This window comes from Tyto alba, unplaced genomic scaffold, assembly GCF_018691265.1.
Source record: "Tyto alba isolate M040663 unplaced genomic scaffold, T.alba_DEE_v4.0 Super-Scaffold_1, whole genome shotgun sequence".
NCBI lineage: Eukaryota > Metazoa > Chordata > Aves > Strigiformes > Tytonidae > Tyto > Tyto alba.
The window spans coordinates 40496788-40511029 of NW_024881261.1; the positions used below are offsets into that span (position 1 = coordinate 40496788).

The 14242-nt window shown below is 40.3% G+C and overlaps 1 protein-coding gene across 2 annotated transcripts in view; it reads right to left on the reverse strand.

Annotated features, from left to right (window-relative positions):
• Positions 1–14242, reverse strand: part of PCDH15 (protocadherin related 15) — an 862106-nt gene that overhangs the window by 602026 nt on the left and 245838 nt on the right. The gene's annotated exons all lie outside the window — the stretch shown is intronic.

Genomic DNA, 14242 nt, shown 5'->3' on the forward strand with positions numbered 1-14242 from the left:
GTAGAAAATACAGTACTGTGGGGGATTCTGCTGAGGCTACGAGAACAAGTAGGGTGTGAGAATTTAGACCATGCACCCTCTGACAGCTTAAAACAAAATCCGCCAGCCAACTACATTTTGTTTTCATAGAGAGAAAGATTTCAAAGTGTTACTTAGAGTTGGATACATACAAGGCAAAAAATGTCCTGCTCAAGACAAGCTCCTTTTCAGTTCAGACAAAAATATTGTATCCTCCTCTTTCCAGAGGAGTAAGCCAGTCAAAAGCTTGCCAGACAGATTACTCCTTGGGATTCTACAGCAAGTCTTCACAGCAGATCTGTCACCTTCCTTGCTGTAAAAGGCAAGGCAAAAGAGGGCGAAACAAAAAACTTCTCCTGACTCAGCTCAACCGCGTGTGCTAAAACGTCTTCCTGAAGCCCACAGGTGTCCTGAGCTGTGGCAGGAAGGCCTCTCCCACCCAACGCTCTGCAGAGGAGGGATAAAAGCCCCAGCCCTGGTGCTGAGAGGAGCCGGTTTCTCTCGGGTGATGCAGCGTTTTACTCCATCGCACCGGGGGTGCCACGGGCCGTTGCCCACCACGGGAGGTGGAGCTCACACATCCTCCTTCACGGGGGCACGGCCCTTCGCTGGGGCTCCACACTGGTGCTGGTTCCCAACCCCAAGCTCCTGCTCATATTGCTAAAATATACTTCCAGTTGTTTTGCTGTAAATGAGTGTATTTTCCTTCATTCTCCTAAAAAGCATTTGTTACTGACAGCGACAACCAAATGCTGGAAGACTAGCTTTTATGAGTGACTCCTGTTAGGAAGACTTTAATTATTTGTATTGTAAACACCCCCTCAGGAGCAGCCCAACAGCCACCTCTGAAATCACAGACACTTCATCGGGCCAGAGGGTGCAAACGGAGTTTGGTTCACTGGCAGTGGGGAAAACCTGCTGCAGATCTGCATCCCTCTTTCATACAAAGAACAAGGGAGGGAAGTAATTTAAAGATAGAAGTATACAAATATCGCTGAATTTTATGTGATGCATTTCAAAGCTCAGTCAAATCTCTCTTCACTTAGGTATATATATATATATATAAAAAAAAAAAAGTAGAGAAAATTTCATAATCTCAAAATGAAAAACTCAGTGTTGTTATATTCTTGATCATCCATGACATTCAAAAATGCTGCCTGTTTGAGATCCCATCAAAAGTTTCTTTAGCTTATATTCTTTCAAAAGCGCATTTTAATATTTAGTGGCAGGTTTATGAATCTGAAAATTTTATCTGTTTTAGTAAGCAAGCCATTTTGAAATAAAAATTCCAAGCACATTTTTGGGATAATTTCAAATATGCATAATGAGTTTAAATTTGTGAAGCAAATCTTATTTTATTTCTCCCCTCAGGAAACTATTATTTACCAAACCCCTTCTTTGACCAGGAACTTACAAGTTAGTATGTACAGAGACGGTCATTAATTTTCTATACAGTGTGCCAACCGATCACTGACAAAACTGGGAGTAAATATAACAGGCTTTCAGCTGGAGCAGAGAGAACCCTATTAATTAATACGCAGTACTGCCACAGTTATAGTCCCTATTTTCCATAGTTTAAAATGGATGCACTGCTCCGAAGCGCAGAAGGAAACAGCATCACTCAGCACCTCCTCCACGGGCCGGCTCAGCCACGGCAGGCGCTTTCACACAGTGCCACCACAAATCCAGTTTCTTCAGCAAGGCTTCTGCCCCCTGACCAGGATTCACCTCTGGGAAGAACTGGAACAGGCTCGCATTTTTACGAAAATGGAAATGCCATGGTATGCAAAGGCAAACAGAAACATTTCACAGTCACATCCAAGTGTGGAAGGAGAAAATCCACACCACCTATTCATTTTACAGCCTTTGGATTGTTTTTCCACAAAGGTCAACTCCAAATCAACCAAACTGGTTATGCTGGCAGAAACTGTGTATCTGTAATTCAGCAAACCCTCATTTTTTAACTTGTAACTAAACCCTTACTACATTTGGAAATTTTTTCTTTTTTTCCCCAAATAGTCACTTTTTCAGGTGGTGAAAACAAAAAAATACACTAGAAGAACTAATTTAGTAAAATTAAAACATATTGCTCACTTGATGGAAAAGACTTAGGACAAAATTTAGAGAAACTTGAACAAACAAAGGTTCTTACATATAATATCTGAAGTGAAATGTATGACCTAACAGTGGCAGATTTCCTTGACAGTATTGTGTTTCAGAAGTGCCCAGCACATTGCAGCAACAGCCTCAGCTTTAATACCCTGTAGACAAGTGAGACAAATCAAACTGTGTCTCCTATAAGACTGCTGTATCTTGCCAGGAATGCACAGGATGTATCAGGCTGTTGCGGAGAATTGAATAAAAGGACTGTTGAGGAGAAAAGGAGGTTGAAAGCAGCGGAAGAATGTGTATCTTAGGCCTCAAAGTATATCCCAGGCTCCTTCAGAAGAGGTCTGTAAATTTTATCAGTGTTCTAAGCAGTGCTTAACTTTCTTGGGAGAGAAAACCCTATCTGTCTCTGGTAGCAAATACACTGCAGGCTTAAAACTGATTTGGGAAATTTGTCCAAGTGAGGTTTTTATGACTAAAAGGCTTCAGTAAAAGCTCAGCATCTTTAAAAGAGCAATGTCATTAATTTGCATGTGCAAGACTTTGTGTGATGTATGAAAACTTACCTCAAAATTGTACTGACTTTACTTGATTCAAATACCCTTTGTAAGTGAAAGCATTTTGCCCCCTCACAAAGTAATATCTACAATACAAACACTTTGCTAAACTTGCAGAGCTGCCCTAAGAAACAATACCTTTCAATTAAAAACTCATTTTTGTTTTATTGCAACTGCTTTCTAAAGCTTTGATAACATCATTTTCCCAAACAATGGCTGCATTGACATGTACCAGAATGCAACAACACAGCTTCATACTTTTATGTATTTAAGTAAAACAGATACATTCTAAAATCAAGTACCAAACGATCTATAATACACAAAAGAAATTCTTCTGTATTTAAACGTATAGATGACTTATGCACACCTGCATAAGGAACACGCATTGTGTAGCGATCTAAGCAACTGCCTGAAAATAATCCATTACAGAAAAAAGTCAACTGTAAAAAAAGATGCTACCACTTTGCTTTACGCAGTCGTAAGCTGAAAGTATCATCTGGAAGCAGCTGTGAAACACAACTGGAGATTCCTACATAAATCAGTGAACCATCTTTACGTTTTGTTCCTCTAGGAAATGACTAAAGGTCTCAAGTGGCCAAACGCAGGACTGGGAACCCCGCTGCCACCCCTAGCGAGACCCACCTTGGAGCCCTGAAACACCAGGGTAGTGGAGAGTGCTCCCTGCTTGTCAGGACCAGACCCCTGCTGCATTTAAAACAGCAAAAGGTGACTGCAATACTGTATTGAACTTAATTAGATGAGTAATTGAAACTCATAACTTCTAAGTAATGCTACTTTGTAAATCTAACTGGCTTCAGAAGAATAGCATGAGTTTCTGATTAAAGGGCAAGGTCTTTACATTTTTAACTTCAGCATCCTGAGTTTGCTCCCATTCCCATTGACTTCAGCAAGAATGGAATTAGGTCCTATCATATTTGCATGTCAAATCTCTTTTCTTGCAGTTACAGTGCTTTCATCCATGACATCTGCAATTTAATGGTACATTTTCTACGAAATAGCAAAGCTACGTTTCTTTGAAAGACAGCAGCAATATACTAACATTGGCCAAAATGAGAGAATAATACTAAAAACCACCGAGCCACGCTTGCAGTACTGAAACTCTACAAGGTTTTTGCTGATAATAAGAAAATAGTCCACATGGGTGTTTCTTTCACAAATTTCAAATAAGTAAAAGATTCAAATCCTCCTGGAAGAATACCGAGAAAAAGACACAGTCAAAAAAGTATAGACACACACAGAGGAAAATTTAGGTGTGCTTCCAGCTTGGAACCTATTATAACGTCAAGGCAAACCAACCCAAGATAGAATATTACTATGGTTCAACATGCTATCAAGTATCAAGCCTCTAACTCGACTTACTGCAGTTGCAAGGTAGGAGAGGCCACCTACCTTGGTGGTATTGCCATAATGGAAATTAATATGATGCTGCAGGTAAGTGAAGTTAATCCGGTCACTTCATCCCCTGATTTGGACAAATCCCACAATACTAATAGAACATACACACACACATAACACCTAAGAAAGAAATGGTTTTCCTGGATCCTGAGGAAAACATAGGTCTCTTTTCCCAAGTAACAAGTGATAGGTTGAGAGGAAAAGGCCTCAAGTTGCACCAGGGAAGGTTTAGATTGGACATTAAGAAAAATTTCCTCACGGGAAGGGCTGTAAAGCACTGGAACAGGCTGCCCAGGGTGGTGGGTGAGTCACCATCCCTGGAGGCGTTTAAAAGACATGGAGATGTGGTGCTTAGGGATGTGGTTTGGTGGTGGACTTGGCAGTGGTAGGTTAGGGGTTGGACTCGATGATCTTAAAGGTCTTTCCAAACTAAACGACTCTGTGATGTTACTAGACAGGATTTAACATTTCCAGAGTACCAGTTTCTTTGTCAGAAACATGGTTTGATTAGTTTAATTCTAATTAGTCTAATTAGTTTAATATTGTAGGTCTAATTAGTTGAATATTGTAGAAGCAGCCCTTGAGGCATACCTGAAGGTGACTGAAAACACCAGATCAAATGAGAGCAATGAGAGCAAAAGGTCACCAGCGTTGACAATCTATACCATAATACGTGTAATCCATTCATATGAAGACATAGTTTAAATTAGTAAGAAAAAACGCGTGTGTTGCTTAACTATTATGTCTCCAAGAAAAACAGTCATTTAAAAAGCTGTGCTAGTTTATTAAATATCCATGCTTTCATTACTAGAAATCAAACTTTTGAATGGCCTGCACATATATGTTTAATCCACTTTTCCAAGTTCCAGAATTTAGGAATTAATTTAAATCAGTTTGATATAGGGTTACCTCAAAACTATCGATGATTTTATTTTATACATTATTTTGTCAGTTTATGTTCTTCAATCACTGAAAAAGTGCAGCTGAGTTCTCAGTGGTTTTCTCCCTCTAACTTTCCAACTAAAACGTCAGTCCTTGCCTTGAATTGCAAAGTGACACCACAGAATGTCTCCTGAAGCAGTTCTGCTGTTTGGCTGAATTCATATGAACCATTTGCAAGATTAAAAATAAAACATGAGACATTTCTGGATCACATATTGATCATTTAATTATTTTCCATTTTAACTGCATGCTATTTTTGGCACAGAATATTTATGTTGGCTGAATAACACAATTAATCTCCTAAAAGATCTATATGTCAAAAGTCAGTTATTCTGGTGACAGCATTAATGTTTAGCTTCTTTGTTAACCATGATTAACTTTTGAGGTTCAGATTTTAAAAGATACCTGAAAGCAATAATGTATTCTTATTCACCAAGGCAATTTTCATCTTAGTTTCTATAGGTTGTGTTTTGAACCACTTCACAGTAATAAATGAACATTACTGTGCTGTTTATGAAGTTATACACATAAAAAGCAGAAATTCTCACATTATTAGTGCTGAGACCCAGTAGACTTTAAAAGCTTTTCCCCCTGCTGTTATTAATATTACTCCTGATGTTTCCCTCTCACAACTTTGCTGTATGGGTGAGGGTGTCACGCAGGCAGCTAAAACATCGCTCTGGGTTATTCTGCTTGTTTCTCCAGGATTTACAGATTTGCAATGAAACTTAAGACCAATTATCTATTTAAAACTTATTTTCTTGGACCAATTTCCTCCAATATGCGATGGGGAAGGAATTACCTGATTATTATCTATCCATAGTCTGTTATCTAAACTATGTTCTCTTTATTCTGGAATTTAGGAAGCTTATTATTCTGATTAACAATTCCTTTCATTTCAGTGAATCCATGCTGCTTTGTTTTCCCTACCCTCTTTCAGTGAGCTGAAATAAATTAGAATTACTACCACAGACAGAGCAAGCTTCTACATCTGATCCGCTTGTTTTGCATGACACTGATAGCACAAAGCAGGTGGAAAGTTAGTTTATTGAGCTGGCAAGGGTACGAGCAGATGGCATGCAAGGCACAACAGGAGCAAAAGGATCCTGCAACAGCAGTACCCAACTCCAGCACCTGCTGGATCCCTGGCAGCTGGTAGGTGATACTGCACCTGGATAAAACTTGAAGAGGACTTCTGAGACACACCGACTCCTGGCCAGCCTGGGGTATTTCAGGCCACTAATATTTCATACCAGCAACTCTTCTGAATCGCTCCTACAGTTTTCATCCTGCAAGTTGCCCAGTGAGACCCTGAGGCTCTTAGTGTTCAGGCTGCAGCGCCCCAGTTCATGCATAACCAATGCCTTATGCAGCACAGATGACAACCTGCCGTCTTTTCTCCAGGTTGTCTTACTTTCATATATTCCCAAGCAAGGTATTATTAGAAAACCAACAGAAATTACGTAGAATCACGGAATTTCTGAGAACCAAATGATGTGATGCAAGAGGAGAAAAGTGGTAAATTAATGTTGAGAAATAAAGTGTTTCTGTAAAACATTCCTTTTGCTTTTCTTCCAGAATGAAAGGATGGGCTAACAACAAAGATCAAGGAGAGAATGGAGGAGGATTCACTACCTGAACATGAAATTTTAGGGGTGAGATTGAGAGGTAAACAAAATCCCACGTAGATTCTCAGTTCCTTGACATTTGGGATCCCATTCTACCATTTTCATTTGTCCCACTGTACTTTAAATGGCCAAATGTGAAACCTGGGTCCAGATTTGACCTCTGGCTCTTCTCTAACCACAGCGTAAGTGTGTTTGTTATTTATAAGAAATTAGAAAACATATACGTCAAACCACCAGTGTGCATGGTTTGTTTTATGTATTATGGCTTAAAATATTTTGTGTCACTACAGCTAATTGGCATGTTTTCATAGCAGAGTAAATAGATGTTCAGAAAACTCATAAATCAGACTAGCTGTGTTTGTAAGCAACATTTCCATATCAGACATTTTCTATTTTTGTACAGAAAATCAAGCTGTTGAAGTATCCAAACTACAACTGCACTCATCCATGGTTGGGTGAGATACTGTTCAGATAAAAAATGCTATCGCATCTTCCAAGACAGAAGCTGTGTAATAGCTAAACACAACATTTCTCAACAATTCAGCTGTGTAGCTGAAAATTAAGGGGAACGTTTTCTAGGATAGAAAAAGCAGTTAGGTCCTGAAAGTATTTACCTGTGAGAAATCTCTATCCATTTTTGAAAATTTCCTTACAGGATTCATGCTTTCATTTGTAACAGCTATAATCTGAAATTTTCCCAGACAATAACTACAAAATTGTCTTTAATTCCAACAAATATCACTCCAACTTAGAAGTTTTCCCTTGAGGTTGAAAAACAACCCAGCATTCAGTGAGTGAAAAGTCCAAATATATGTTCATTAGGAGTATATACCGTCAAAGTCAACCACTGTGCTGGTCTAGATAGGGAAGAACAGGGCACTGCCAGAAAGGACAAGCTCTCATAGCAGACAGCAGAGGATCATAACAGAATAGGCCAATTCTCTGTAAGACTGGACTGCAGAGAGAGCAAAAATAGTAGAGATTAAAGTAGAGAAGAACATCGTTTACTCTGAATTCCACGGCAGGTACAGTGTAAGGGGCAAATGAAGTAAAATGTGACTTACCTCTCAACCAACAGATGGAACATGTTAGGGCCCAGATGTTGCTAATGAGTAGCTCATGTCAGAGGATCAGCCATCTCCAACACGTTATTACTCTCAGTCCGAGATTTAATTCTTACTATAAAATGTCTTGATTTTCTAGTAAAATATAGTGGATGTTGACTGAAACTATTTCCAGACCTGGAGAGGTTTGGGTCTTTTCCCTACTGATTTTCAAATATCAAATTCAACCCAGTGGGGAAAATTCTCCAAACTGAACATCAGGCATGGACACTCAGCACGCATCTCTCCTCTAAAGTTGCCTGCCTCTATTTTTTCCCTAAAGTTCACTTCCAATTTCAGTAATTTTCACAGTGGATGTCACTGCTAGTGAATTACCTTTCTTTTTGTGGTGTTTTACAACAAATACACAGTTATCCAACAATGACTACTGTCCCATTTGGGATTTTACCCACAGTGTAATTACAGAAGGGAGACTTTTCAGTATAATTTTGATGAAAGCATAGTATTCTTTAGTTTCAGTAATTCCATTATCCATGCATGCAAAGACTACTATCTAGGCAAATGCTTGCATCTGAAAATGCCAGGTTATACTGGCACACTCCACATCTTTGACAGAGAAAAAACAATTTCTATATGAACACAGAATGGCAGCTGACTTCTGTATTTGCAGGAGTCTGCCCACACAGATCCAACCAAGTGTGAAAATTCCCTGTGCTCTATCCCACAGCCTTTCCAATGCTGTGCCTAGATACCGCAGCTTCAACATTTATCACATACATTCCATATATAATCTAAGAACAAATAGTATTCTTCACAGTAAGTGAAGTATAGGGTTAGACACAACAGCGAAAATTAAGATGAAGTCAGTTCTGATTTACTGGTTTTACACTGGTTTAGGTAGAGTTAAGATTTCAATACAAGTTACACATTTAGTCAGAAACCATTTTTATTTGCAGTCAACTCAAATATCTGGAGTGCTTGTTGAACCTTTCCCCCGTAATATTAGTTTACAAAAACAGAGTATCATTCACAACATAAAACCCCCAAACCTTCTCCCTAAGAGTTTCAATGAAAAACACTTGCCAAAATAAAAGGATCATTGTTCCTTTGAAAAAAAAGCTACTTTCTGTTTTTTCTTGGTTCTAGATTAACTGCATTTTGCTATTACTATTCAAAATTGCACTCCTTTCTTGAAGCAGTCATTTATACACTGACACAGTGAATCAATTAATATTCCTTAATCTTGAGAGATGAAGCCATCCTTACATTAAAATGGAGAGTGCATTAGACATTGCAGACCTAATGCTGAGCCCTACAGGTCAAGGGCACTTGGAGATAAAGACTCTGGCTTGCAGCTCTCTCTAGCACACACGCACATATTGGGGAAAAGATAATGACACTCCACTCCCATTTAATAGATTAATAGCTTTTAGCACCAGAAGGTTATACTTTGATCATTTAATGCTCAATTATGTAATAATTTTGCCAATATTTCCTGGCTTCAATCTCAGTAGTCTATAAACAAATATAAATACATTCATCTGTTCATAGCACAAGAGTCACACTTCTGTTTAGTGCGTTTCATGCACCTTTATAAAAAGGATTCCCAGCTTCCGTTGCATATCCACATTTGATGTGGTCATCAGCTGTAACACCTGTCTGTGAAATGCTACTTCACAGGATCTGATTCTTAGTTAACTAAAAATTCAGTCTAGCCAACTTTAAAGCTTTTTTGTTCTGTTTTGTTTAAGAGGCATGTGGTGAAAACAGCTTGAGAAACATAGTGAAATCTACCACATACTGCAAGTTCCAGCACTCATTCTTCTGAAACTTCACCGGTGCAGATGCATCACAGGTGTAGAATACATAGAAGAATGTTACTTAAAATGCCTTTAAAAAGCTTGTCTCTGCCGTACATATTAGTCAGTAGGCTACTGTGGATAAGGGCACTTTCTACTAATTACACTTAAGATTTTCCAGCGTGCAACACAAAAAAACCTGATTTGTAAGACTACTAAGAGAAAGGGAAGGAGTGAGATAGAATGTATGGCCCAGTGAGTGCAGGAATGGCACGATGTGGGTGCCTGGAAGACCTACCGAGGGGCTGTCTCCATCTGATCTGATAACTGAGTGGCTTTGTGGCGTACTGCCACTGTGAGCTCATTAGGAATGGGCTGTAAAATCATGTATTATGCTACACCTCCTGCAGAGTACAGGGACATGTTGCTTATTTAAGAAGGGAAACATCCTTCTTTCCATCTCTGTATGTGAAGTGCTACATGGTTTTAGGTAGAACAACTGTATGTCTTGATAATTACAGGAGTCCTAGATATATACACCATCCTCTCAAATCTAGAAGATATCCATACTATAACATTATTCTATAAATCATTACTAGCAATTAAAATACTTGCAGGTATGCCACAATTCCTTCCAATTAAAAAAGGGAAGGGGGGATTGGGGGTGGGGAAATGAGAAAAGCTGCAAATCTGGGCGAACGCCATCCATCTCACCACCAGGGGACACTGTCACGTCATTGCAAACGCAGGAGGAAGCAAGTTTTTCATTTAACGCCAGTAAGTCAAATGTAGATGGATAGATGAACTCTTTCTGTGTTATTTGTATGCTTCCTTACAGCAGAGCCAGTAAAATACGATAAACACATGCCCAAATTAACACAGTATGTGAGAATTGGTTTTGAGGCTTTACATCACACAAACATGCATCTCTCAACAACCAAAATAACAACCTAAATAATATAAAACCACTCTTTCTCGGTATAACATTACCATAGCAAGCTCAGTTCTGCCTACAAACGCTAGTACTGCTCCAGCGCTGCTGCTAAGTACTGAACTGTCTAAAATCTCAACCGCAGCATTTACAGAAGGACAAGTTCTGCCAAAGCTCTTCTCAAACTGAGCAGCACCTTGTGTCTCGAGTCATCTCTCCAAAGCCAGTGGAGCTAGCTGAGAAGGTGACAGCAGTGAGCTCCAGCACAGGTAGCCAAATCTAATTGATTCTGTACACTGAGTATTCTCAAGACCCTGTCCACACTTTATCCATTACTGAATGTGACAAGACAACCTTTAAGAGACCACTGGAAAATGAACGTGTCGTGGTTTAGGCCTGATTGGCAGCCAACCACAATGTAGCAGCTCTCTCTCCCTTCCCCTCCGGCAATGAGAAGGGACAGAGAGCCAGGCTTGGGGTTCAAGATAGGACTGGGATGGGGAAAAAATCCCCCTTTTATGATCACGAGCAAAAGGCAGACTCGTTAGGGGAAGAAAAAAAGAACATACATTTATTACAGACACTAACAACACATAACAGAGTAAGACAGTGAGAAGCATTGCCACATCTTGAGAACACCTTCCCCCCACCCCTCCCTTCTTTACGGGCTCAGCTCTGCTCCCGATATCTCTACCTCCTCCCCCAGTGGCGCAGGGGCAGGAATGGGGGGTGCAGTCAGTGCTGCCACTTCCTTCATCTTCGGTGAGGGGAGTGTCCGAAACTTGTTCCTCCTGCTCCATCGTGGTCCCCCTCTCACAGCAGACAGTCCTCCACAAACTTTCTCCAACATGAGTCCCTCCCATGGGCCGCAGCGTTCCCCACACTGCTCCATCATGGGTCACTAACTTCCTCCAACTGGATTCCCTCCCACGGCTGCAGCCCTTCCCGAGCTGCTCCGGCGTGGGACTCCCCCGCATGCTGCAATCCTCCCAGCACTGAATTACAGCAGCGGGGGCTGCCTTTTCCCATGAGACCCCAGCCTTCTTCGGGCACAGAACCTTGATCATCAGAGCAGGAGCAACAGGCCATAAATCAGTGTCTGCTCCACCGTAGATCTCCATGGGTGGCAGGGGGGGGCCACCCTGCTGTCTCCCCACAGGATACAGGGGGGTCTCTGCTCCAGCACACCTCCCCCCTCCTTTCTTCCTCCGTTCCCCCACTGACCTTGGTGTTCATGCAGCTGCAGCAACTCCTCCTCACCAGTCCCACTGCTCCTCACCACATCCCTTCTTAAATATGTTATCGCAGAGGCGCAGCCGATTGGCTCAATTTCCCAAACAGAAGTGGAGCTGACGTGGAGCTGGGGGAGCTTCGAGAAGCTTCTCACAGGGGGCCGCCCCAATATCCCCCTCCCCTGCCACCAAAAAACTCCACCATTCATTCAACTCAGGACAGAACGCAAAAGTAGTTACCACATAACCAGAGATAGCTGTCACCTGATGCTAGAAGATGAAGATACATTTAAACTTCTTATAGTCAAGATAGCCAAAGAAAGAAATCTGTTTATGCTGGTTGTGTCTGTTGATGCCAGCAGTTCTTTAAAATATGCAGAATGAGAGTTAGTACATCCTTATTTGACATACATTTACATTTAAATTAATTTATACATGATCTATGATTGCCAAAAAATGAGAATTGCGTACCCACAACTGCTATAACATGATAGCATCTTGTGTAAAGTAGGAGGTATGTTCTCCAACATTAATAATGTGGAACCAAAAAGCATGTGGCAAAAGGATGATAACATAAGCATATAAAACAGGGAGATGGTTTTATGAGTTTTTCTGCTTCAACCAAATGGTTTTGCTTCACAAATTGACACTTTGTGCAGTTTCTGTATGTGCTAAAATAGGTAAACAGATGTCCCTAAATACTTCAGTTGTGTATTGAAGACTATATACTAGTACTATGTTGGAAAAGGTTGGCACGGCAGTCCCTCTAACAGGTATAGACTTCTTTTTTTAATCACTGATTTAGTTTAATGCAATCATTCTTTGATGATGTCAGCTTCATTCTTCTTTTACAACTCCAGTCTACAGTATTTACTTCAATAAACTGAGTGCATACATTAAATGACCCAGGTTATATGAAATTATTAAGTAAATATTCTAAGCAATATTTTTACTCATCATGTTGGGTGGCCCAAGATTCAAAATTTTACTTCTTAAGCTGAAGAGTGCACCTGAATTGTTAAGTACATAGGAAACTGTACTTAGGGCAACTATAAACCCAGGATATTGCTATCTGGAGCTGAGCATTCTACATTAGAGAAATTTAATAAAAAATAAGCATTATTTCTGTGTATTCTGTACAACTTAAACATCTGAGATAGCAATAAAGACCAAATCACCTCTACCGAGTTAAAATCACTCTTCCTGGCTTATTTTATAGCCCTGTCGGACAAGAGCACCAACAGTCCTTAACTTCACCAGCAACCGTGACCTGTACTGTGCCTATTGCAGTTGTCAGTCTCATCAGGAGAAGTGATCAGTCATGTTTTTGTTTACTGCAACTTTCTCCCCAACTACTGTTTCACCTCAACCTCACTGGGCATTCACCTTCCAAAAGCAAAATTCAGTATATTCATTCCTAAATACAGACAAAGAGTGAACACTTTGGAAAGAGTGTAAAGCAGAGATTTCTACACAAAATCATCATGAGATAGGAAGTCTCATAGGTAGGTAGTGGTCAACAGTTGTCATTCAGAAACACAAAGGAAACTAAGAAGAGGTTGCTACTGCTTCCAGCAAAGCTGAGAACATACATTTGTTAGTAAATTAACAGAGTTTATACAGAATTTTCTGCAGCATGTGAGTTTGAGCCGTGGAAACTGCCTGCCTTACACTGCATCTGCCTGGCCTCAGCTGAAGCAGCAGGTGTGCAGGCTCTGAACCATTTCCAAAGGCAATTTAGCATGTAACTCTCAGGGTGCAGCTGCGGTGGGGCTACGTATCACCTCCCCTGGCGCTTCTCACCACTTGTCATCTGTGAGCTAAGACTCCCACAGTTCTGCAGTGAGAAGAATGAGCACTCCTGGCTTTGCTTCAAGACCAACTAGATTAACTCAGGCCATTATAGAGTTGTTCCAGACCCAACTGCAGAAGGCCCTGGCAACCTGATCTAATTAGATCTGCTCCAGGCAAAGACTGGAGTCAATCCCCTCCAGAGGTCCCTTTCAAACAAAGTTATTCTACAATCCTGTGATCTTTCACTGTTTAAGCTAACTGAAGTGACTAAAAGAAATTGGAGCGTGTGTTTGTGAAGATGACATCCCCCAGGAGACAGACACACACATGTCTTAACTGGCATAACAGTTGAAAAAGAGAAAGTCTGTGTGCAGCCTTGGTTATCATTTTTCCATGTATTGACAATCCCATCTATAAGACATTTCTATAATGTGATCCTACCATATACAGCACACTTTCAACTAAAATTCTCCCCTTAATGTGAGCATGGAGACAAAAATGAATCTGCATTGATTAAGATATAACCTGAAGAGAAGGGAACGATAATGTTATCATAGATGTGTCATATGCCTTGGGAACTCTGAACATTCAGGTGAATAATGTTATTTACATTGCAGCTATACTACTAGTAATCTATACTGTTAATAGGTGGTGATGTTAACTTTGGTAAGAATATGTTCTTAGTCCTAATAAGAACTAGAAAACAGGAAAATCATTCCTCTAAGATTTGAAAGGATTTTTGCTTTATTAGT